General features: G+C 43.6%; 1 protein-coding gene across 1 annotated transcript in view; it reads right to left on the bottom strand.

The window, feature by feature from the left end:
* ANTXR1 (ANTXR cell adhesion molecule 1) overlaps positions 1–17,215 on the bottom strand; it is a 149,470-nt gene extending 132,255 nt beyond the window's left edge. Inside the window, exons 1-2 of the mRNA XM_056860417.1 lie at positions 17,091–17,215; positions 1,638–1,709 (exon numbers count right to left, since the gene is read on the bottom strand). The gene's annotated coding sequence lies outside the window, so the exon portion shown is untranslated. The remainder of the gene's footprint in view (positions 1–1,637; positions 1,710–17,090) is intronic.
* Between the last annotated feature and the right edge of the window lie 9,471 nt (positions 17,216–26,686).

Genomic DNA, 26,686 nt, shown 5'->3' with positions numbered 1-26,686 from the left:
ATTCTGGCTTCACTTCCAGAATGCATACAATCTCCTCTCCCACCCTTTCACAGAAGCTCTGTACCCACACAGGAGGGCTCCTCATCCATAAGCATGGAAAATATTTGAACAAACCCAACAAGGTCTCTGTAGGAAGTTTGTGTTGACTAAGGGCTCCACAAAATATAGCAAACCTCAAGCAAACTTCTACCCAGCCACAAACTTCTACTCATTTCTATGTCAGTTATTTTCTCAGGTATGTGTTTAACCAGGCTGATACTAGACAAAGATACCCTGGATAATCAGAGGCTATACTAGTTCTGTTGCATTGAGGGATAAAGGATAGTACAAATAATACCACAGCCAATAAACAGTACTGAATTCAGTATAACCTTCCAAGGGGAACCCTGAGGCAAGCTAGGGGATCTCTAAGAGAATTCTTAGAATCCTCACCAAACTGCACAATTACCAGGTTTCTCAGAGAGAAACCATATCACTTATACTTGTAGGAAATTAAGATACATCCACAGTACAGGACCACAAACATGTCATCAAGGCTAGAACCATACCCAGTCAAATACACTCAGGGCCAAGGTACACATTACAATTTTTGGCATGCTCTGCAACCTGTCTGTGAATCAGTCACATGTCACCCTGCTGGGAACTCATTTCCCAAACATGCAGGGCCACAATTCAGGCCAGCAGGACCATGATGCAGGGAGAGAAGGAGCATGCCACTCCCGTGACATCTTCCCAACCCAGAACAGCCCTATTTGCCCCACTAGGGACTGCATGTGCACTGATGGGTACAGGTTAGATGAACAATATAAGCATTCTCTCAAGAAGCAAAACCTGACCTTCTGTGGGGCTCCTTGCTCATGGAAACACAGAGAGAAAACCCTGTTTTAGATTCCTCCTATAAAAAAGATTTGTTCCCTCCTTGCGGGCAAGAGGGATCCAGCGCAAGGTGGCAAGAGAAGATCAATACATATTTTTAAATTATACTGGGAAATTGCTCAAAAAATTCTTCTCAGCTGTGAAGAGAGCTGTGATGACGGGCAGTGTTGTGTAGTGGATAGAGTGTTGGACTAGAATCTGGGAGAACCAGGTTCAAATCCCCACTCGTGCCCTGGAAGCTCACTGGGTGACCTTCGGCCAGTCACGCACACTCAGCCTAACCTACCTACCAGGATTATTGTGTTGATAAAATGGAATAGAAAAGAATGGTGCAAGCTGCTTTGGATCCCCATTGGGGAGAAAGCGGGGAATAAATGCATAAAATAAAATAAATACATAAATGATTAATGAAAATCTGGGGGGGGGGATTCATTTACACAGACAGTAAGCAGGAACCAAGCCCAGAAAGATTTTAAGTGACTAGTACTCTTCTGGTGTAATTCATGATTAATCATGGTGGTTATAACTGACCACAACTGTGAAGGCCCATGCACATTTACAAAGGTGCAAGTTCAATGGGACTTACTCCTTAGTAAGAGTTGGAGCCTTAAGGGTTCTTAACCACATGGATATAATTGGCTTAAACATGGATAACTTTACTTTGGACCATAGCTGGGAAATATGCACACCACACACCACCTCTCCCATCCTCCCAATCTCCCACCGCTTGCTTCCGTTATCAGCAGGCCATCATTTCTTACCTTATAAATTTGTGGGCCAGATGTTCCACAAAGTAATAGATTTCACTCCAGTGGTGCAGGACACTTCCTGATCTGGAAAAAAAATTCATTCCGGGGGATACTGGTTTAATTAGAGAAGCATTGAGGTCCTCCGCTGCTTTATTACAGTACAGTTCATCTGGACATCTGTGCAGCTCATCAGGTCCAAATCTGATCTACTGCTAAGAATGCCGCTCGCGTTTCCTTGGAAGAAGGGGGAGGCGAAATGCCCATATTTCACGCACTGTTCTGCAAAGCAGGTGTGCGAGATTTATGCTGTGGGTGAGCACTGGGGACTGCTCCTCGGCAAGAATACAGAACCACTGCAAGGGACCTTTAACTAAACACCATACAGATAACACAAAGGCAGGTAGGAACAGAATGGCCCTTGAATGTACCAGGACAGGAGGGCAACATCACCAGGAGCAAGCCAGGCCAAGCCACAACTGCCTGAGCAGTGCTGCAGGGACCACTCGGCTCGGACCTGACAGCAGTAGCAGCCTACGCCTGTTGTCAGTCACGCTGAAAGACAGCACTTGCCAGAAGCCAGGACTGGTGAGTCACCTCTCATGCAATAATGAAGGTGGCAGACAAACAACAGAAATAATTACTATCTAATAAAGAACCTCGGGAATCAACATCTAGAGTGTATGCCTCTTTACAGTTTACCCATCTATCAGGAGAAATTAGGAAAATTATTCTTCGTCATTGGAACTTATTACAGAGCGTGCCTGGTTGTCAGGAAATACCGTTATTAGGACAAAGGAGAACATACTCATTGAAAAATTGTTTAGTTAAAACGGACTGTCTTTCTAAGAAATTGAAATCTAAACCGCATGGCCATTTCAAATGTGGCACATGCGCAATGTGCAAGTTTTGTTTACCCGTTCTACCGCTTTCAGATTTAATTATCAGATTAAACAATTTAGCAATTGTTTATCCCAAAACGTAATTTACGCGGTCAAATGTCCCTGTTCTCTTTTATATATAGGCTCCACGTCCAGACAATTAAAAGTGCGCATTGCTGAGCATAGAACACGAATACGCGCACGCGTACTTGATGCTCCTTTAACGGAGCATTTTTTGAAGAAGGGACACACAGAGGATGACTTATTATTTTTTGTTTTATGGAAGTATTCTTCCAAACCTTTTCAGAAGGAAGACATCTCCGCTGTGCTGCACAGGCAGGAGATGAAAATGATATTCTTATTCAAAACCCTGGCCCCTGCCGGTCTCAACAACGAATTTGACCTGGGCTGTTTTCTCTAAGTCTTTACCACTCTGCTCCCTCAATACATTGAGGTGAGGTCTGCAGATCATTTCATTCAGCTGGGATTCTTCACCTTTGCTCCTTAAATTTCTACTAGGTTTCTAGCAGATTTAGTATTCAATTGAATTCAGGAGAACCCGTTGGGTCGTCTTTCTCTTTACTCGGGTAAGCTGTTATCTTGTTTCTCTGTCTCTCTGCTTCCTTAATATTATTAACTACGCATGATTAATCTACGCTTAGATTTCTTATTCATTATATATTTCTTCTTATAGAGGCTTTTATGCCCAGCCACAGAATTTTTGTTATACTTACATAGGATAGAAGTTAATCATTACATCGGTAAGACTGATTCCTTATTAATATTTCATGATAATTTTTTGCGAAATCACACAGCTTTCACATAACCTAAATATTGTTCACAGAGGCATTGCCCTGAACATAACTGAAGAAGCTGTTATTAAGCGAAACGTTCACCAATCCGGAGGTGTCGTCTTTTTTGATGCTGTGAATGAATTTATGGGCTACCATCTGAGAGGATCATCTCGGGTGCTGCTAAAGAATTTATTTGTTGTTACTTTGAAGAATATGGAAACCTGACTGGTTAACAAAATCTACTGTTTTCCTTTTTGTTTGAATAGAAATTATATATACTTCTCTATGGTGATCCAACCTAAGTGCTTTCTGCTGTGACTACAGTTATATTATTTCTTTGTGGTGAAGCAACCTGCATTATTATTAGAGACTACAGTTGTATTAGTATCTGAGGTGAAGCAACCTGTATTATTTTTGAATGTGTTAATTTCTTGTATATGCTTATGAGTTTTGAGTCTTACTTGGTGTATGCTTATAATATACCTACCTTGGACAAACTGATTTGGTTGTTATTACATTGCCTACATTCTTTCACAGTTTCCAGTACTCTAATTTTAGAGCCCTCGTGCTGCTGTTTATCTCCAAAGTTAACTATTTCAGCATAGGTGATTGTTTGTGTTAACCTCCAGGTACTAGCTAGAGATCTCCTGCTATTACAACTGATCTCCCGACAAAAGAGAGCAGTTCACCGGAGAAAATGGCCACTTTGGCAGTTGGACTCTATGGCATTGAAGTCCCTCCTCTCCCCAAACTCCATCCTCCTCAAGCGCCGCCCCCAAAATCTCCAGGTATTTCCCAACCCGGAGCTGGCAACCCTACTGGCCCAGTCATAGTTCTCTCAGCCTACGCGGAGGCATGCTATGGTAAACCACCTCTGAACGTCTCTTGCCTTGAAAACCCTATGGGGTCACCATAAGTCAGCTGAGACTTGACAGCACACACACACAGAGATATAGACATCACAGTTAACCATGGTTAAGGAAATATGCAGATGAAGGTGGGTTGTTGCATGTTCCGCCACCCTCCCTTTTCACACGATGAACTCCAGTAAAAAACTAACTCTGGTTTCCTGGGATATATTAATGCATGTGCAAAGGTTAATTTAGAGTTAATTTTCTTCCAATTTAGAATCCCAGTTAGTGGGAGGGGGGACTAACTTAGGTTAACATGTGTGCCTGCATCTGTATGTCACAGGTAACCAGGGTTAGTTTTTAACTCCAATTCTCTGTGCAAAAAAAGGAGGGAAGATTAGCAAGGCATACACGAGCCCAACAATTAATGGGTTAGTTAACATCTTTACTGAACAGCAGTTAAGGGTGATGTCTGAACGCTGCCCTAGAGTCCATCTATCCGTCGTTTTGGCAAAAGATGCAGTACGGAACCCAGGGAGCAGCGCATCTACTACCTTCAGATTGAAGACCACAAACAAAACACATGGCTGTATATTTATTTTAAAAATGGATGCAAGCGACAAACTACTTTAGGAATGCATAGGATACAGGGAAGGGCAAGTTGGGGTTTGTCCCAGCCAGAACACAATGAGAGTCTGCGGTGAAATAAAAGATCAACAATCATATATTCAGGTAATCTTGCTTGAGTGCCTGTTCAGATAGTGATGGACATGGACAGAATTATGCATAATTCCTGTAATTTAACATATTGTATTCTCCATGACCATCTGTTTCTTCATGTTTATTGTTCTGTCTTTGTTATTACCACCCTTCTTTTTGCATTAATTTTATATAAACACCTAATACCACCCCATTGTTTACAAAAATTAAAACCTACAGAATGGATTGTCCAAAATGTATATCTAAATCACTACAACATGCACATCATTCAGGGGTGGGGAACCTCCGGCCCGCGGCCCCCCCGCCGGGAGATCTATACCTGGTATGGCCCCCGAATGATGTTATAAATGTGCAAATGGCCCTTGGCAGGAAAAAGGTTCCCCACCCCTGATTTATAGCAAACTTCTGTTTTCATTACAACCTTCCATGCAATAGATCATATATTTCCATATATTAATGTCCTATACACTATTAGATATTCAAAAATTTAATCATTATAAAAAATCTTTTGTCTAGCTATTCATTTTTACTGTGAATATGAAACTTTTTCTTGTATCATGCCATTAAAGTCTCAGGGCCGATTGTACTATGTGTTAATATTTGCATATCCAGAATTAATTGAATGGATAAACAAATTAACAGAATATGCAACTATGGCAAAACTAACATCTTTAATACACAATAGATCAAGTTCTGGATTTTATGAGAAACTGAATTATTTTTAAACTTTATAGTCAAAAATTCAGAATAGAAATAGAAATCTAAGTAACAAATGCCTAAGAATAGTAAACGTATTATCAGATGCAAAAATATAATTAGAATATGGAGAAGTATAAGTCGAAGAAAAAATAATAATTGAAATGTAATTTCAAAGTAAGCTCTGATATAATGTAACAATCGTATTGGTTATGTTTATATGTGTATTTGTAAGCGTTGTGTTGAAAAATAAAATTTACAAATTAAAAAAGAATACTTGCATATTTGAAATCAACAGAGTTGGTGATTCACAAAACCAAACACAGAGGGTTGCCAACTCTGGGGTGGCAAATTCCTGGGGATTTAGAGGTGGAGGCTGAGGTCTGAGGAGGGGAGGAACCTCAGCTGGGTATAATGCCAGAGATCCACCCTCCAAAGCAGCTAGTTTCTTCAGGGGAACTGATCTCTGTCATCTGGAGGGCAGTTGGAATTCCAGATCTCCAGGCCCCACCTGGAGGCTGGCAACCAGAGAGAGAAGTCCCTGCCCACAGAACTTTCAGTCTAGAAGGAAAGGGCAAAGTGAGGAAAACAGGGGCTTATAGAAAATGACGGTGTATATTGGATGGACCCAAACAGTTTTTTTGATCAATGTCACCCACATCCCCTCCTTATTCAATCAATCAATCAATCAATCAATCAAGTTTATTTCGATACAATATCAGCTCTGAATAAAAATCAAAGTTGGGTTAAAATAATAAAATAAAATAATAAAAGTTGATGATTCTGGGAGGGATGATTTGTGTGTGTGTGTGTGTGTGTGTATGTGTGTGTGTGTGTTAAATGCCATCAAGTCGCTTCCGACTCGTGGCAACCCTATCAATAGGGTAGTAGCAGGAGATCTCCTGCTAATTCAACTGATCTCCAGCCGATAGAGATCAGATCACCTGGAGAAAAATGGCCGCTTTGGCAATTGAATTCTATGGCATTGAAGTCCCTCCCCTCCCCAAATCCCGCCCTCTTCAGGCTCTCCCCCACAAAAAATAAAATATCCCGCCGGTTACAAAGAGGGGCCTGGCAACCCTACCTATCAATCAATGTCCTCCAAAATGTCCTATCTTTGACAGCCGTGCTCAGATCTTGCAAATTGAGGGCTGTGGCTTCCTTTATTGAGTCAATCCATCTCTTGTTGGGTCTTCCTCTTTTCCTGCTGCCCTCAACTTTTCCTATCATGATTGTCTTCTCCAGTGACTGTTGAATCCTTCTTATTACATTCACCATTGTAACCTGCTGACAAATCCGTGTGAATTATTTTTAGCTCATTTCTACCCCATCTTATCTCCTTGGGCTCAAGATGACCAAATAGTGAGGACATAAATAACAGTCCAATAAACAAAAGAAAACATATTAAAATACACAGATTACAAAGGTTAAAGTATTTAGATTTAAACACACAAGAATCTAAGATTCTGGATCAGCCTCTGTTTGATTATTCCTTTTGACTGTCATTAGAATTTGGAGGGAGTGGGTGGGAATCTTTGGGATCTTGCCTTTTGGGTTTTAAGTGCTGCATCTAGAAGGGGAAGAATGCATGGCTCTTCTAAAAGCAATGAGGTTTTTTTTTTCTTTTCTTGCTGGCATCGAATCTAGCGGTGGCAAAGCTTTTCTGTGTGAAGAGATGTGTGGGATGGCTTCATGGAAAAAAGAGCTGTAATTTTAGATGTTTGGATTCTTGTTCCAAGGGGAGAAAAAAAGGCTTGAAGCTGTACTTATGTGGCGAATTTCAAAAGTGGAGTGCAACTGAGCAGGGCTGCTTCCAAAACCACTGACGTGTTAAGTCCTCGCTCTAGCTGAACCCCAAGTTGCTACAATAAAACATGGTGGCAAGGGGCTGGAGTTGGTCATACCTGGACAGCAAAAAAATGCATAACAGTTCTAAGCTGTGGAATGGGAGGCTTGGATGAAATATTGTGAATATGAACTAGGATTGGGGAAAATGGAAGAGTACCTTTTAATCTGATCTAGATGATATTGCTAACATAAATAAGTGTAATTAACTATATTAATAGAATATTGTGATTGAAATTTAACTGAGATATAAGAATAATTAAGATCATATCATATCACGATGGGATAGAATACTTTATTAAGAGGCGGACGGAGGTGATGGGGAAGTCAACAAATTTTCCTTTATTTTTTATTTTATTAAGTACTTAAATAGTTATAACAACATTACTTATGATTTAGTTTTTTATATTATTTTTATTGTTGTTTGTCAACATGGAAAATTTATATTATAAAAACCAATAAAAATTTTCAAAAAAAAAAAAACCAGTTCTAAGCTGTGGAAGAGGGATCAGTGTTTCTACACACACCATGATTGTTTCTTATGCGCAGCTGCCTCACTGTAGAGGAAAGAGATGGAGAAACTTCTTTCCACTGTGATGGCCTGTATTTTCCAGATGTTTAAGAGGAAAGGAGAAGATGATTTTAAACCTTCCACAGGCTGGTGTTTGATGATTGGTAGTGAGTCACATTGTTATCCTTAATGCACTGTCTTGCCTACCAGTTAGGGTTGCCAACCTCCAGGTGGTTAGCTCTCAAAGAAATATATCTAGTGCCAATAGGAGAATTGTTAACAAAGCCCAAAAAAAGCACTGTGGCCAGAATGGCCGCTTTGGTAATTGGACTCTATGGCATTGAAGTCCCTCCCCTCCCCAAACCCTGCCCTCCTCAACCTCCGGTGGCGAAAAGGGACCTGGCAACCCTACTACTAGCGTTTACAACATCTAACCGGATTGGGCTATTGCAATGCACTCTATGTAGGACTGCCTTTGAAGACATCTCCAAAGCTCCAATTTGTACAAAATGTACAAGATGTGGCTGTAAGTATGGTCCTGGAGCCCCCCGCCCCCCACGAAGCCATGCCAATGCAAGGACATCACATCTGGTTTTGTCCCAGAAGTGATGTTGCACCATTGGCATGATGTCTCCTCTGCAGCAGTGGGGACAGCAGTAGAGGAGGTCTCCCACCACAGGGCCAGTCACAGTTCTCTCCAAACTCTCTCAGCCATGCAGAGGCAGGCAATGGCAAACCACCTCTGAACATTTCTTGCCTTGAAAACCCTACCGGGTCACCATAAGTCAGCTATGACTTGATGGCACACTAGGGTTGCCAACCGCCAGGTACTAGCTGGAGATCTCCTGCTATTACAACTGATCTCCAGCTGACAGAGATCAGTTCACCTGGAGAAAATGGCCGCTTTGGCAACTGGACTCTATGGCATTGAAGTCCCTCCCCAAACCCCGCCCTCCTCAGGCTCCACCCCCAAAACCTCCTGCCAGTTGCAAAGAGGGACCTGGCAACCCTACAACACACACACATTTACATCACTTGCATAGTCCTATTTGATGGCACACACATATAATTATGCATTTTTTTATTTATTTGGAGGTGTCCAGATGATAGGATACTGGGCATAGTTTATGACTGAACGAGTAGCAGATTTTAAATCCTTTACTTTTGCTGTGTAGCACTTTTTAAAAAAAATCCACACACACTAAAAGCAGAGGAAATGCAGCAATGTGACAGCAAAATGAATAAAAGGGAATGAATCAAAGAGAAATTCAATACAAGCATTCATAGTGCAGAGAATAGAGGCTGTTCTATTAATTTCAGCCTCAGAGCTAACAAAAGTAGACTTCAAACAGGATTATGCAAGTGATGTCAAGAAAACGTTTTAATTTGAAATTTGACACTTGTGAATATCATTAAAGCAGTGCAGAAAATTGGAAGTCAGCATCCGGCAAAAATGATAATTCCTTTGAATGGTTTGTGTGTGTGTATTTAAGAATATTCCTCTTTCGGTTGAATCCAGGATTACTGGTAAGTGGCAAAGGCTGATATTAAAATATATGTGGCAGGATAAAATATCAAGAGTGGCAGCTAAAGCTCTGTATAAGAAAGGTGAAAATGGTCCGGCCTGAAGGGGGGTTAGGAAGCTGCCTAAAAGTGGCTCTGCCCCTGGAACACCCCTGGAACGCCTCCTAGGACGACACCGGCAGAAGGCTGAGCCAGTGTCCCAGGGCCATGCTGCCGCGGTAGCACAGAGAGGCCAGCGTGATTGGGCCAACGCCAGTGCCCATACCAGTCTTGCCAGGGCAAGTGGCACAGGCGCTGCCGCAAGTGGCGCTGGAGTGGCCACTTGTGCACCTCCTAACAACTTTTGGCCCTGAAGGGTCTTTCACCCCTTACATTAGTATTTTATAATGAGATGCTAACAGACACTTCTGACCTCGGAGGTATACCAGTTTGGGTGACCTCAGGCTGGTTGAAAATCTTGCCAAATATAGTCCAATTGTATCTTATGAAGAAATAGTTCAACTAATGGCTGGCCATGCACCTCCTTGTTTATTATTTTCAAATTAGGGATAAGTTATCAAATTTGATTAGGTAATTTAATGGTTATTGAGAAGAAACAGAATCTGAATTACTTTTTTTTGCCACAGTAATGCTAAAGGGAGCATTGCCGAATTTTATGCCATGCTGCTAGTCAAAAGGAGCGATCCTAAATAAGTCCATTCAGTAGTAAGACTCGTTTTATTTAGGGTTTACTCTCAGGAAAGTGTTAGGCTTGCAGTCAAAGTGACTCATGTATGAATTTCATTAAAAATGGGATTGTTTTGAAAAAAGAAATCCCATCTGATGTTTAGAAATGGATCTGAGTCAATATTCCACCAAATTTGGTCTCATCTTCACACAACGCATAGTTAAATTGTGGAACTCTCTGCCCCAGGATGTGGTTATGGCTGCCAACTTAAAAGGCTTTAAGAGGGGAGTGGACATGTTCATTCAGGATAGGGCTATCCAGGGCTACTAGTCAAAATGAATAGTCATGATGCATACCTATTCTCTACAGTCTTAGAGGAGAATGCCTATTATATTAGGCCAGAATGATACACAGGCACAACTTACTACAAGATAAGCCCAGAGAGAATGACAACAGAACACCTCTGGTTGTCACTTATAGCTCCCAACTAAAACCAGTCCAACGTATTATTAAGGACCTACAACCAATGCTGGATTGTGACACTTCCCTCGCTGAAGCACTGGGGGGGGGGGTGTCCCTTTTTTGCTTACAGACAGCCGGCTAACCTAAAACAACTTCTCACCCATGATGATAAACTACTTAACAGGAACATGGACTCTGGCACCAGGGCCTGCAACAAACCAAGGTGCCAACTTTGCCCTCATATAGATTCTAGGAACATCATCTCTGGATCCACCAATGTCAGCCATACTATCTCAGGTTCATACGCCTGCTCATCTTCTAATGTGATTTATGCCATCACATGCCAGCAATGCCCTTCCACAATCTACATTGGACAAACAGGTCAGTCTCTTAAACAAACATTAAATGGACATAAGTCTGACATCAGAAACCACAATATTCAAAAACCAGTGGGAGAACATTTCAACCTTCCAGGACATTCTGTTGCAGATTTAAGAGTAGCAGTTCTCTTACAAAGGAATTTCAAAGGGAGATTGGAAAGATAAACTGCTGAATTACAGTTGATATTCAAACTAAAGACAATGCATTTAGCTGGGCTGAATAAAGACCTTGATTCATGGCTCATTACCAATGCTGATTTCGCCACACCCATCTCTCCCCTGGACATCACAGACTCTTCTGCATACCACACCTAATCCCATAACGCCTGCGATTCACATTTACATACTGTTAACATTTACATACTAATGCTTGTCTGAATTCACTCTCCTCTATTTAAAGACAGATGGATTCACATTCTAGCTGCATCTGAAGAAGTGAGCTGTGGCTCACAAAAGCTCATACCCTGCCAGAAAATATTTTTGTTAGTCTTTAAGGTGCTACTGGACTCTTGCTCTTTTCTACTCTTATATTAGGTGTTGTGGAACACAGGCAGGATGCTGCTGCAGTCGTCTTGTTTGTGGGCTTCCTAGAGGCACCTGGTTGGCCACTGTGTGAACAAACTGCTGGACTTGATGGACCTTGGTCTGATCCAGCTTGGCTTTTCTTACGTTCTTAAAAGAATATTATGAAAATTTATTAATAGTGTTTAACACCACACAGGCTGGCCTATACATTCATTATTCCAGATAATTTATAACCCACAAGCAGCTTTGTTAAATATATTTTGGTCTTGCTTACAAACTCAAACTTTTTGGAATCAGACTTAATTCCCAATATAATTAGCCGCCATATTCCCTACAGCCCTATGATTACTTTGGTGGGCTTTTTGAAAGGTGGCATAGTAGATGCTGATTAGGAACTAGTAGCAAGCTTGTGTGTGACTTCTAGATGATGCATTGATGCTTTTTGGAGAATGAAAATTTCCCCTCTATCTTTGATAGGCTACAACATATTACTATAGCATTTCCCCTCGTCAAGACACAGCTGACTTATGGGGAACCCTTAGGATTTTCAAGGCAAGAGACGTTCAGAGGTGGTTTGCCATTGCCTGCCTCTGCATCACTACCCTGGTATTCCTTGGTGGTCTCCCATCAAAATACTAACCATGGCTGACCCTTCTTAGCTTCGGAGATCTGATAAGATCAGGCTAGCCTGGGCATATCCAGTCAGGGTTAAAGGTGCCACATGCCTCCTGTTTAATGGGTATGTAAAGTGCCAGCTTGCTGGGGGTAAAGGGAAGATGACTGCGGAAGGCACTGGCAAACCACCCCGCAAACAAAGTCTGCCTAGGAAACGTCAGGATGTGACGTCACCCCATGGGTCAGGAATGACCTGGTCACAGGGGACCTTTACCTTTTTAAAGTGCCATCCAGTCACAGCCAACTTATGGCAACCCAGTAGCATTTTAAAAGAAAGAGACTAACATAGGTGGTTTGCTATTGCCTGCTCCTGCATCACAATCCTAGTATTCCTTGGAAGTCGCCCATCCAAATACTAACCAGGACAGACCCTGGTTAGCTTCTGAGATCTGACACAATCAGGCTACCCTGGGGCTATCCAATCAGGGTTAATAAAGGCAACTTATGGCAACCCAGTAGCATTTTAAAAGCAACAGACTAACATAGGTGATTTGCTATTGCCTGCCTCCACATCATGACCCTGGTATTCCTGGTGGTCTCTCATCCAAGTACTAACTAGGGCCAACCTTGCTTAGCTTTTGAGATATTACAAGATCAGGCTAGCCTAGGCCATCCAGGTCAGGCACTATAGCATTGTGTGTGTGTGTTCGCTTCCGACTCATGGCGACCCTATGAATGAAAGTCCTCCAAAATGTCCTATCTTTGACAGCCTTGCTCAGATCTTGCAAATTGAAGGCTGTGGCTTCCATTATTGAGTCAATCCAAACTATAGCATTAGGTGACAGCAATATGTCAATTACCAATTTTAAACTATAGGAATTTCCAATTGTTATTGACATATTGCTAGAATTTAACATTGGTAATTGACATATCGCCCTGGCCTGGATGGCCCAGGCTAGCCTGATCTCGTCAGATCTCAGAAGCTAAGCAGGGTCAGCCCTGGTTATTATTTGGATGGGAGACCACCAAGGAAGTCCAGGGTTGCTGTACAGAGGAAGGCACTGGCAAACCGCCTCTGTTAGTCTCTTGCCATGAAAACCCCAAAAGGGGTAGCCATAAGTCGGCTGCGACTTGACGGCACTTTACACACACACTTGATGGCACTTTACACACACACACATATATATTCTCTACTCACTGCAGTGTTTGCATTTGATTTAGGGATAAATAGACATGAGGCTGAGAAACCCATGAATGGATCTTCTCAAGGTTTTATAAATGGAAAGGGCCCCCGCATATGACCCCCCCATCAGCGCCATGATTTATTCTCCTTCCAGAGCTAATAACAGCCTAGAGCTGGTGTCAGCTTGATCAGAAAAAACATGATGGATAGGGTTGCCAACATCCAGGTACTAGCTGGAGATCTCCTGCTATTACAACTGACCTCCAGCTGATAGAGATCAGTTCCCCGGGAGAAAATGGCCGCTTTGGCCATTGGACTCTGTGCCGTTGAAGGCCCTCCCATCCCCAAACCCCACCCTCCTCAGGCTCCACCCCAAAAATCTCCCGCTGGTGGCGAAGAGGGACCTGGCAACCCTAATGGTGGGGGAAGGATTAAACCCAGTTGTATGACCAGGTTCAAATTAAAGTTGTTGCATTGGTATTTTAAAAATAGTGGGTAGTTTTATTAATGAATTTCCCGCTTTCTCATATAGGTAGGCCCTGAATGATATGGGAAAGACAACAATATCGACTTTACTATTCCTGTGGCGTTAAAAGGCTTACAAAGCTGAGTGGCTACATGATTGAATCAATGTGTTAAAATGCAAGGAAGCACCAGGGAAGGAGAAAGCAGACACTGCAGGGCCTGTGGTATTTTGTGAGAATCTCATTTGTGATCATGAAGTTAGTTAACATCAGGCCCACAGACTTGCTATGCTGGAAAGAGATAGAAAACCACATTCACCTGTGCAGGCACGTTCTTGGGGCTTGCCCAACCAATAACCTGCCCAACAGCACAGATGTAAAACACCCTCTGTTTTCTTTTGGAGTTAATGTGCCTCTTTGAATTCTGACTTGTTGAGTTACAAAGCTGGCAAATCCATGGAGTTTCGGGTTAAGAATGGCTATTTGTGTATTTAGATTGCAGTTTCCACCAAACTGAAATTTGAGGGCACTGTTTGAGCAAAAAAACCTATCTAAATAATTTTAAAGGAAAATGTAAAAGTGGTTATACAAGGACGTTTAACAGATTACGGAGTGCAAACGCAGCTTTGCCAAGTCAGCCAGTCATGGCTCCTTGACAAATGTACGTGGGTGATAAACACGCTTGCTGTAATGTGTTTCTTGCATCCACACTTTTAAGTGCAGGCTTGCAATAAGGGTATGCTGGAGTCAACTGAAGGGAAGGGCCAGGCGGCAGCCCAGCTAAGTAAGGGAGGGGCGGGGCGGCCTGTGTAGAAAAAGCGCACGCAGGCTCGCCTGGCCTCCACACCCCCTCGAGGCCGACTGTGCCCCCCTGCCACTTCCGGGAAACATGCTGCTGGCCAGAGCCAGCAGGATCAACCTTCCCCTGACTGCTCTTGGCCCCAGGGCTGCAAATGCGGCCTCAAGTGAGTCCAGGGCCATTGCATGTACCTAAATCTATCATGGGTCAGTGGCAGGGTTGCCAGGTCCCTCTTCGCCACCAGCGGGAGGTTTTCGGGGTGGAGCCTGAGGAGGGCGAGGTTTGGAGAGGGGAGGGACTTCAATGCCATAGAGTCCAATGGCCAAAGCGGCCATTTTCTCCAGGTGAACTGATCTCTATTGGCTGGACACCAGCACCTTGAGAAAAAAGTGGGATGGTGGGCCAGATCCTCAACCCCTATCCCACAATGTACCCTGCTAATGAGAGCCACTGCAGTTAGAATGTCAGGCCAGAATCTCACAAATCTGAGGTCAAAACTCTGACTCAACCACAAAGCTCAGACACCCAGCGCAATGCCACATCTGCCCCTTGCCCTGCTCCCAAAACTCCTGGAGGGTGCCAGAAGGAAGCCTGGCATCCTTGCTTTGTGCCAGTCACTCTGCTTCCACCTAATCTACCTCATCGGGTTGTTGTGAAGATCAAACAGAGGAAGAGGAGGAGGAAGAGGAAGAATAATTGGCTTTTATTCACCAACTTTCTCTACCACTTAAGGAAGAATCAAACCAGCTTACAATCACTTTCCCTTCCCCACAACAGACACCTTGTGAGGTAGGTGGGGATGACAGAGTGTGACTAGCCCAAGGTCACCCAGCTGGCTTCATGTGTAGGAGTGGGGAAACAAATCCAGTTCACCAGATTAGCCTCCACCACTCATGTGGAGGAGTAGGGAATGAAACCCGGTTCTCCAGATCAGAGTCCACCGCTCCAAAGCACCGCTCTTAACCACTACACCATGCTGGCTCTCATGAGTGCCTTCCTGATCTTCTGGTAGAAAATTCAGGCTAGAAATGAGATCAGTAGATAGAGTATCACCGGAGTTATTCCATTCGCCTTTCAACCCTGGATGAGGAGCCAATTATGGCCTAGAGTAGGAGATGGCCTTGCTGACCACTGCAAGAACAGAATTTGGAGAGTGAACGTGGTGCAGTGGTTAAAGTGTTGGACTAGGGTCTGGGAAAGCCAACTTCGAACCCCCGCTCAGCCATGGAAGCTCACTGAATAATCTTGGGCCAGCCTTTCTCTCTCTCTCAGCCTAACTCACCTCAAAGGGTTGCTGTGAGAACAACAGCGCTGGAACAATGCTGGAAGCGAAACGTCAGGAAAGAAAATACCTAGAGCACGGTCATATAGCCTGGATAACCTACAAGAACTGATGAACTCTGACTGTGAAAGCCTTCGACAATAATCCACACCATTATCTGTGCATGCCCATGAGGACTGGAGGCTTATGTTTTCCCAAATGGGAGTCCTCCACTGGCTGGCAGACTATATTGGAAACCGAGGAGCCTTCAAGGACAGCTTCTGCAAGCAAAGAAAGGTCAGAACCTCAAGTCCCAAAGCCTTTGTGCTCGGCCTACATGAAGGCTTGTTTTTATTCTGTTTCCGGATGTGTCTATTCTCTACTAGTTTTACAGACCACCCCGCTTCATTTCTGGGCACCACGACCGCCGGCCAGTAATTCAAATACACTCTGAAGCCACTTATGCAAAAGAAGAGTTTTGCGTCAACTGTGGGGTAAATAACATGAGTAAGCACTTTATCTCGTCTCTGGATACTATTAGAGAAAGCGGCAGAGAGGAGGGGGAGGAAATGTGCCTTTCATTAATCGGGACCAAGTGATTCAGACGTGAGAAAACAGAAAGACCTCAAATCAAAACAAAACGCATGGCACGGCATTTCCCAACACACCGGACCAAATTTCTTTCAGGCTGAGCCACAGGGACCCCCTCGGCCAGTTTGCATTAACAAAGGCATTAAAAGTATGGGATCTGTGGGGGGAACCAGAGATGGGGTTCCTATTCCTTGGGAATTTGGATGTCGGACTAAAGGGGAACGCTGCACAGAAGATTCCACAGCCATCATCTTCCGAAGAACCTTTTTCCAAAGCTTGGCATTAGTCAAAGTGGGCTAACAACAAAGCCCCCCCCTTCCCCTTTCAAGTTTCTACGCCCATCAGTGGTGGACTGGCCATTGTGTTAGCTTGCCCGATGGCAAGTGAAACATTAGACGATATGTTAAAAAATTAAAAATAAAAATTAAATGATAGCCTTATCGTTGTGGGTTAGGGTTAGGAGACCCTTTGTCTCCTGGCAACCAATATTTTTAGACCCAGTCCGCCACTGCACAGCATTTTAAAATGCTGGAAAAGATAACTGCCCCGGGGGGGGGGGAGTCGTAAAGAAAGGACAGACCGAGACAAAAGTCTAAGCGAGGGGCAGAGGAGCCCCAGCTTCCAACTTCCAACTCCGATCTGCCAGACCCATCCACAATCCTGGTCCCCAAGAGGCTGCCCGCTCCAAACCCAACTTACTTGTCCAAAATGAAGTACAGGTCGAAGCCTCCATAGCAGGCAGCGCCTCCGTCCTCCCGGCTCCTCCCGCCTTGCCCGTCGCAAGCCGCCAGGAGCGCAGCAGCCAAGAACAAACAGCGCAAAGCCCAGCGTGGGGCCATGGCCGGATCCCAGCCCCAGCGCGCTCGCCTTTCTCCCCGCGCCGCCTTTAGTCGGACGCCGCCTTGGGCAAAGCCAGGCGAGGGCTTCGCAGCAGCCCAAAGCGGTCCTGCAGAAGTCGCCAGGCTCGGCTCGGTTTCGGGTTTCCAGATGCCCCAGGGCTGCAGTCCGCACTTTCCGTCTCTTCCCCCCCCCCTATTCAAGAGCTTTCTCCCCCTTTCGCTCCGAGCCGCGCAAAGGAAACATCCCTTCTGCCTGCAATGCAAGAAGCAGCTTCCGGACAACTTTTTTTGCTTTGTCCCAGATTTCAGCGAATGTGGGAAGGCTCATCCCCCCCCTTCCCCTTCCCCCCCCTTCCCCTTCCCCCCCCTTCCCCTTCCCCCCCTTCCATCATTACTGTTGTTATTGCGGGTCGCGGGGTCCGGGCTTCTTCCTTACCAAGCGCGCGCCAAGGCTGCCCCCTAGCGGTTGACGTATTTGCGAAGCCGTGGAGAATTTCGGTCCAAGAAATGCGGGGAGCGACTCCGGCGTTTTCCCAACGGACTTGAAACAACTGCAGCCTTCAACCAACGGCAATCGTCCCTATTATACCCATGCGGGGTCGTGCCTATTCTTTTTCAAGCCTATTTTCTTATACGTGGACTGACCCAAACGGGACACAGGGTCTTATTCCAAGACACTGAAAGACTGGACAGTTCTCCCAGCTATTTTGTCAGATTGCACAGAGAAGCCATTGAAATTCATAAACATCAGCACAACTTTAACAGAAAAGAAGAGAGTTTAAGAATGAATAAGGCTTGGCTTCCTGTCCTGAAAACCTCCAGACTAACAAAGACTACAGTCCACAATAGCCGTGCGGATTAGCTTTGGATTTCACACGTTAACAGATCACTTCAGGATACAATGGTTCCATATTAACATACCACACCCTCATTAGCACATCATCTTGATACTTACAGGACAATGATTAGCACATTACCTTTGATATGCAGATGATATTTGCGGTGGATTCTCTATTTTAGAGTGGCCAATTGCTTCCTTGTATAGTACACCTCCCAACAGCTAGCAATTTTTGCACAGGGTGTACTATATACTAGTCTGCAAAGAGTTTTGTGAACAATGTTGCCCTGTACTGGCAGTGTTATTTTTGTCCATGCCCATCCCTAGATGATGATTCTTCTGCTGCTGCTGTACTAATTCCTTGTCAATGATACCTAGCTGGAGGGGTTTTCTCTTGTATCCATACAGGCTCTGCATAAAAATGTGACACCATTGCACCAGATTAGGCAAATGAAGGATTTTAACTGATCATATTTTATATCTTCTGTGTGGTTTTAAACAGGAGATATGCTGGTGAACGTTAGATCAGTTAACAAAGCCAATCCACTCATGGAAGCAGGTTGTGGCGTATCTGCATTGCAATTGAATTGGCTGCTTATGTCTTTTAATGAAGATGCCCGTTTCCATTTGTGGCAACTGTGTGTTACACGTGACTAGCTGAGTACACCTAGAACTGGATTGAGGCCAAGGGCTCAGGAAAATACCACATCTTCCGAATACGATACACTTTTATGTTTATTTATTTCCTTCATTTATACCCTACCTTTCTCCCCAATGGGTTTACATCATTCTCTCCCCCATTTTATCCTCACAACCACCCTGTGAATTAGATTAGGCGGAGAGTGTGTGACCAGCCCAAGGTCACTCATCAAGCGTCCATGTGCGGAGCGGGGTTTCAAACCTGGGTCTGCCAGATTCTAGTCTGATATTCTAACTGCTACATAACTCTGGTTTGAGTCAATTGGAATATAAAACCCAACCCTTTCTCACCCAGGTTAGCAAAACTTGCAGGTGATAGTTCCACATATTAAAGATAAATATGCTAATATCTCTTGATTAGGCTTGTGATCAAAGACAAGCAGACGTCAGCAGTGTCTTCTATTTATCATCTGATACAAACGAACATAGCTCTGGCTCAAGATGCAAATAAAATGGCTTCCTTCAACATATATAATAACTTCTTCCCCTTCATCAGGAGGTAAATTATAACCTGTTATTAATTTTATAGAAGAAGAGTTGGTTTTTATTTGCTGACTTTCTTTACCAAATAAGGGAGAATCAAACCAGCTGGCACTCACCTTCCCTTCCCCTCCCCACAACAGACACCCTGTGAGGTAGGTGGGGCTGTGAGAGCTCTAAGAGAGCAGTGACTAGCCCAAGGTCACCCAGCTGGCTTCGTGTGGAGGAGTGGGGAAACCAACCGGGTTCACCAGATTAGCGTCCACCACTCATGTGGGGAATCATACCTGGTTTTCCAGATCAGAGCCCACTGCCCCAAACCACTGCTCTTAACCACTACACCACACTGTAATCCCCCCTATATTTTAATTTTCTTGCAGAACAACTGATTACGTTCAACAATATTGGTTGTCTCTGTTATTGTCCAGTATTGATCTCGGTATCCAGGAAACCGCTCCCCCCATTTCCAATGAAAAGTCAGGAAAATTGGGTCTTTCAGGCAGCTTGAAACTGGAATCTCATTGACAGAGGCTGGGATCTTGCCCGGTAAACCACTTGAGGTGGTGTATGCTCAGCCTCCAAGCCCTCTTCAGGCACAGAAGAGGGCACAGGTGTGCAAGCAAGAGCAGCTGCTGCAATCCAGTATCCTCCAACATTTCACTCACTATTTGCACGTCACATACAATTTCTTCTGTTGGTATGTGCTGATTGCTAGCAAACTCATCATAATTTTTTCTTCTTTAAAAAAAATCTTGTGGCTACCCCCCAAATGATTTTTAAGTGGCTTTGTACAAGAACTCATTATGGCTTGGGGGTGACACCTCACCCCAACTGAAGGAAGAGGGTAGATGTGTGTTTCTGTGTGAAGAAACAGCAGTTTAAATGCTGGAAGAGACAGGGAAGCAGACAGACATTCCTGTCAGCTGGCTGAAGCATTTGGGGGTATAATCTCACTCACTCACTCACTCGTGTAGCAAATTTGGTACCTTGTAAGGATGCCTCTCTGCCTCCATCTGTGCCCTACCTGTATACTTTTTCCCCATTGTTCATGATTTATTTGAACTGTACATCCGTTTTTGCTGGCTGCATCAATACAACGTTGGAAGTTCATGATCAATACATCAACAACCAATTTTATTTCTTTGTTACAGCTGGTGCTTGTTTCTTAGGCTTTAGTTTGAAGTACATAATGATGATCATTGCTTGCATATGTGGCTATTACGTAATTCCTTCAGCCTGTTAAGGTGTAAGAATTAAGTATTTTTGAAACCCTGTTGGCAAACCCTAGCTGGCAACCCTAGCATGCAGATATGGGGAGCATGATCGGGCCTACTGACCCAATGCTGCCCACCATCTGCTGATCCTATAATCTGCACAGAGCCCATATGGAGACTGAGAAAAAAGGCCAGTGGGTGTGACCCACCTCCCCAACACACATTGATTGTATATGTATAAAGAGTCAAAAGTTCTCTTTCTCAGTATAACATCCATGTTGTCTTTTTTTGGAGAACTTCTTGTTATAATTGCCACATTATAAGATCTGTGCTAGAGGTTACAAGCGCATCTAAAACCCAAAGATGTGGAATTCCACATCTTCATGGAAGATGATTGGTGACTATGTGGGTGATCTGGTTGTCATGACAGAATTCGTATGCGTTTCAGCAACTCTTTCGACATTCCATATTCTCTTGGGTTGTAAAGTGCCCAATATTATGATAAAAAATTCTGTGGCTACAGATATAGCAATGTCTTTCCTGAAACAATTATCTTGTGGGTTTCTATGGTAACAGGCCTGTTTGTGACAAAAAGAAAAAGGGAATGCCTCAAAGAAAACAAAACAAATTTGTCTTTCATCTCCCAAGGCAGAATTTGGTCATACAGGTTTTCACTCAAGTAATATTCTGTGTGGATATTTTAGTGGTCAGAATATTCATGTATATTTGAATCTGATCATTGCTTTTATATTACAAGCATTCATGGTGGCTTACGATCAAGAGATTAGAACTACAGAACAATAATACCCCAAATAAAAGCCAGTAAAAATTAAAAATATGGTATAAAACTAATGGGCACTTACTTCAAAATAACCTGCCCTGAACCAAGCAGGATGTCATTCCAAACAAACATACTTATGACTGTGCTCTGAAGTTAAAACAAGAGCTGAGAAAGAAACCATCGTCGACAGCAAAGAAAGCGCCTGAAGACAGGAACATTTTCACCGGTCACAAAAAGCCATATAAGGAAATAAAGTTAGTCGATTTGCTCTGGACTAGGAGTTTAACAATGCAGACATCAGAAGGGAGGAATTCCCTGCTGAGAATTTAGGGATTTACTTCTGCAAACAGTAATGTGGAGCAGGACATTGAAATATTATGCTGGAAATATAGGGGTGTATTACCCATGGTTCAGAAAAAATGGGATCCAACAGGCAGGTATTGGGGAGAAAAAGGTATGCAGCTTTATTAAACAAAAATAACCCTGTATCCAGGCTAATAACCTTAGTAAGATGGGAAGTCGTCTCCTGGGAGGCAAGCAAGCCACTTCGTCCTGTCTGGCAGTCCGTCCTTCTTCTGCAGACGCTCCTTCTGTCTCTGGCTTCTTATCGGGAGCCCTCTTCTTCTTTTAACAAAGAGTGAAAACTAACCTTTTTCTCCATCACCAGGTGCTCATCATTTACAGTGCTGTGTGAAAGTTAACTCCCTAATGGCCTGAGATTGCTCTCACATGGGGAAGGGCTGCATCGATCACCATCTACCTCCTCATAATTACAATGGTCTTCCGCAGTTTCCCCTACAAGGGGCAGGGGTGCCCCTTTGAAGATGACAATCAGCAGGCACCGTTGCTTTTAAATACTGGAAATCCCCACCCCTTCCACATTATCTCAGCATATGTGGACTTGAGAACAATGTGTTTGCTCCCCTAAGAGGGCAGGGAGGTACATGCACAGGGTTGTCAACCTTTTGGTGGTGGCTGGAGATCTCCTGGTAAGGGTTGCCAGGTCCCTCTTCACTACCGGCAGGAGGTTTTTGGGGCAGAGCCTGAGGAGGGCAGGGTTTGGGGAGGGCAGGGACTTCAATGCCATAGAGTCCAATTGCCAAAGCGGCCATTTTCTCCAGGTGAACTGATCTCTACTGGCTGGAGATCAGTTGTAATAGCAGGTGACCTCCAGCCACCACCTGGAGGTTAACAACAACAACAACAAATAACCTGTGCCAGCAATAAGGAAACTTTAGCAAAACCACCTGGAGGTTGGCAACCCTGTCTCCTGGGATTACAACTGCTCTGCAGGCGACAGAGGTCAGTTCACCTGGAGAAAATGGCCACTTAGGAAGGTGGACTCTGTGGCATTATACCCCATTGAAGTCCCTTCCCTCCCCAAACCCTGCCCTCCTCAGGCCCCACCCCAAAAATCTCCAGGTATTTTCCAACCTGGGGCTGGCAACCCTATAACATTCATGAGAAGCTGCTTTCTAAGGTATACTGGGACCAGACTGTTTGGAACTTTAGCAATGATAATTGGCATCTTGGATTGGGCCTGTAAGTAGGGTTGCCAACCTCCAGGTAATAGCAGAAGATCTCCTGCTGTTACAACTGATCTCCAGCCGATAGAGATCAGATCGCCTGGAGAAAATGGCCGCTTTGGCAATGGGACTCTATGGGTTTGAAGTCCTTCCCCTCCCCAAACTCCGCCCTCCTCAGGCTCTGCCCTAAAAACCTCCCGCCAATAGCGAAGGGGGACCTGGCAACTCTACCTGTAAGCCAAGATCAGTGCAAAGCCAGAGAGTTTTGAACCAGTTGAATATAGATCTCTTTGGGTGCTGTGAATTAGCTGAATGTTTTGCTTGGCTACCACCAAATTCTAAAGTCATGTTGTTACATGATGTCATAAATATGTGTATAATTGAAGCTCGGAAGATAAAGAATGCGCTTTTTGAGTGATAAAGTAAAAGATCAACTCCAGGGAATTTATTTCTTGCAGCCTTTTGTGGGAACCAACATGAGTGGTACGTCTGATGTCAATCATTCCTCACTCTTTTCATGATCTTGTAGACTACACATGCAACTTATATGGAAATGCACATTAAATAATTAAGCCTGGAAGCCAAATGTAACAGCTAATACAACCTGGTATTATCCCTTTTAAAAAAAATCTGGAACCGCTTGTCTCCAAGAGTGACGCCTATGACAGGTCTACTCAGCTGAGGTCTTTTTTTTCCTTTCGTTCCTTTGGTTTTAGCCAAATTAATTACTTCCTATTTTCTCTAGCAGCACGGAAGAATAAATAGTTTATTGTTGGCTTTTGGGAAGTACTGTTTTATGTTTGTTTTTTAATTTTGCAGACAGCCAAAATCATGGCTCGTATATATATTTGTAAATTTTATTACGGCATTTATAATTTCATTACTACAAATCGTTTTAGTACAAAGTAGAAAAACAGCTCTTAAGCCATCCCCATCCCCAGTCATACGGGCAAGAGCTGATAATTAACTGGTTCATCATGAGTTCCCTCAGATAAATAGGGGACTGGCAGAGATCAGGAAGTAATTACTTCAGTTGCAAGGAGGAGGAAGAAGAAGAGTTGGTTTTTATATGCCAACTTTCTCTACCACTTAAGGCAGAATCAAACTGGCTTACAATCACCTTCCCTTCCCCTCCCCACCCCGTGAAGTAGGTGAGGCTGAGAGAGCATGACTTGCCCAAGGTCACCCAGTTGGCTTTGTGTGTAGGAGTGGGGAAACAAATCCAGTTCACCAGATTAGCCTCTGCGGCTCATGTGGAGGAGTGGGGAATCAAACCCGGTTCTCCAGATCAGACTCCACCACTCCAAACCACTGCTTTTAACCACTACACTACGCTGGCTGGAAGACGCAAAGGGTCAGTAGATCTGGGAGTACTCACTAGTACTTTGACCCTCTAGATGGGAAAGCCTGGCTGGAGTTGTATTTCAAGGTGTGTGTGTCACAAAACAGGTTTGACAAAACACACAACAAAATGGAAAGTATGGGGGATGCAATGCAGTGATCATGGTGTCATCTGAATTGTCCATAAAAGAACTAAGTGAATAAATCGTGGCAATTCCAGATTAAATAGATGGTCTCGATGGGACCTACTATTGCACACTTAAATAATGAGCTTCATTACCGATAAAATAAGACACATTTACCAGTTGCATTCTTTTAAAACTTTCCTCTTTTTAATTTTCATAGTTATGAAAACAGTACAAAAAGGATCATTATTCTCCTTCAACACCATTCCAATCACGGCCAAACGCATGACTTTTAAGACTACCAAGCAATGAAAGCTCCACTGACAATGTTCGCACTAAATTCCACTGACAATGTTCGCACTAAATTCCACTGACAATGTTCGCACTAAGTTCCACTGACAATGTTCGTACTAAAGTTCCACTGACAATGTTCGCACTAAGTTCCACTGACAATGTTCACACTAAGTTCCACTGACAATGTTCGCACTAAGTTCCACTGACAATGTTTGCACTAAAGTTCCACTGACAATGTTCGCACTAAGTTCCACTGACAATGTTCGCACTAAATTCCACTGACAATGTTCACACTAAAGTTCCACTGACAATGTTCGCACTAAATTCCACAATGTTCACACTAAAGTTCCACTGACAATGTTCGCACTAAGTTCCACTGACAATGTTCGCACTAAATTCCACAATGTTCACACTAAAGTTCCATGTCCACACTAAAGTTCCACTGACAATGTTCGCACTAAATTCCACTGACAATGTTCGCACTAAGTTCCACTGACAATGTTCGCACTAAGTTTCACTGACAATGTTCGTACTAAAGTTCCACTGACAATGTTCGCACTAAGTTCCACTGACAATGTTCACACTAAGTTCCACTGACAATGTTCGCACTAAGTTCCACTGACAATGTTTGCACTACAGTTCCACTGACAATGTTCGCACTAAGTTCCACTGACAATGTTCGCACTAAATTCCACAATGTTCACACTAAAGTTCCATGTCCACACTAAAGTTCCACTGACAATGTTCGCACTAAGTTCCACTGACAATGTTCACACTAAAGTTCCACTGACAATGTTCGCACTAAGTTCCACTGACAATGTTCGCACTAAATTCCACAATGTTCACACTAAAGTTCCATGTCCACACTAAAGTTCCACTGACAATGTTCGCACTAAATTCCACTGACAATGTTCGCACTAAGTTCCACTGACAATGTTCGCACTAAGTTTCACTGACAATGTTCGTACTAAAGTTCCACTGACAATGTTCGCACTAAGTTCCACTGACAATGTTCACACTAAGTTCCACTGACAATGTTCGCACTAAGTTCCACTGACAATGTTTGCACTACAGTTCCACTGACAATGTTCGCACTAAATTCCACTGACAATGTTTGCACTAAGTTCCACTGACAATGTTTGCACTAAAGTTCCACTGACAATGTTCGCACTAAGTTCCACTGACAATGTTCGCACTAAGTTCCACTGACAATGTTCGCACTAAATTCCACAATGTTCACACTAAAGTTCCATGTCCACACTAAAGTTCCACTGACAATGTTCGCACTAAATTCCACAATGTTCACACTAAAGTTCCATGTCCACACTAAAGTTCCAGTGACAATGTTCACACTAAGTTCCACTGACAATGTTCAACCACGATATCCTTTTGCAAACGTATCTTTCCTACCCTCCTTGAAACTTGATTTTATCAGGCCGTTTTCAATAAAATGTAGACATTTGTGACAATTGTGCATGCCTAGCTTCATTGCAATAACTTCATGTTTAACAGAGATACCGCATTGTGTTTTGCATCTTTCTGGTGCCCCCCTTCCCCCATGGGTGGGTGGACTGAACTTTAAAGAATATATACCAAAAATGTGAATTAGGTTTTGAAAATGCCTAGCAAATTTCATCTCTGCCCTTGAAATTAAGCTCAATCATAATGTGCAAAGCTGAAGTGCACAGTGATTTAATGATTGTACATATTGGTTTTTATATGCCAACTTTCTCTACCACTTAAGGGAGGCTCAAACCAGCTTACAATCACCTTACCTTCCCCTCCCCACAACAGACACCCTGTGAGGTAGGTGGGGCTGAGAGAGCTCTAACAGAACTGTAACTTGCCCAAGGTCACCCATCTGGCTTCATGTGTAGGAGTGGAGAAATAAATCCAGGTCACCAGATTAGCCTCCACCACTCATGTGGAAGAGTGGGGAATCAAACCTGGCTCTCCAGATCAGAGTCCTCCGCTCCAAACCACCGCTCTTAACCACTACACCACGCTGGAAGATATCACATTACATGTCACGCTGGAAGATATCACATTACATATCAACTAAAAGCCAATCGATAATAGCCATCATTCCAACTTCTAATTCACTTATGACACTATTTTGAGATCCAATAGCTGACATCATTCCAACTAATTTGTTTCC

Source organism: Euleptes europaea, chromosome 14 (assembly GCF_029931775.1).
Source record: "Euleptes europaea isolate rEulEur1 chromosome 14, rEulEur1.hap1, whole genome shotgun sequence".
Classification (NCBI taxonomy): domain Eukaryota; kingdom Metazoa; phylum Chordata; class Lepidosauria; order Squamata; family Sphaerodactylidae; genus Euleptes; species Euleptes europaea.
The sequence above is the reverse complement of the archived record's forward strand: the minus strand, read 5'-3'. Positions and strand labels throughout refer to the sequence as shown.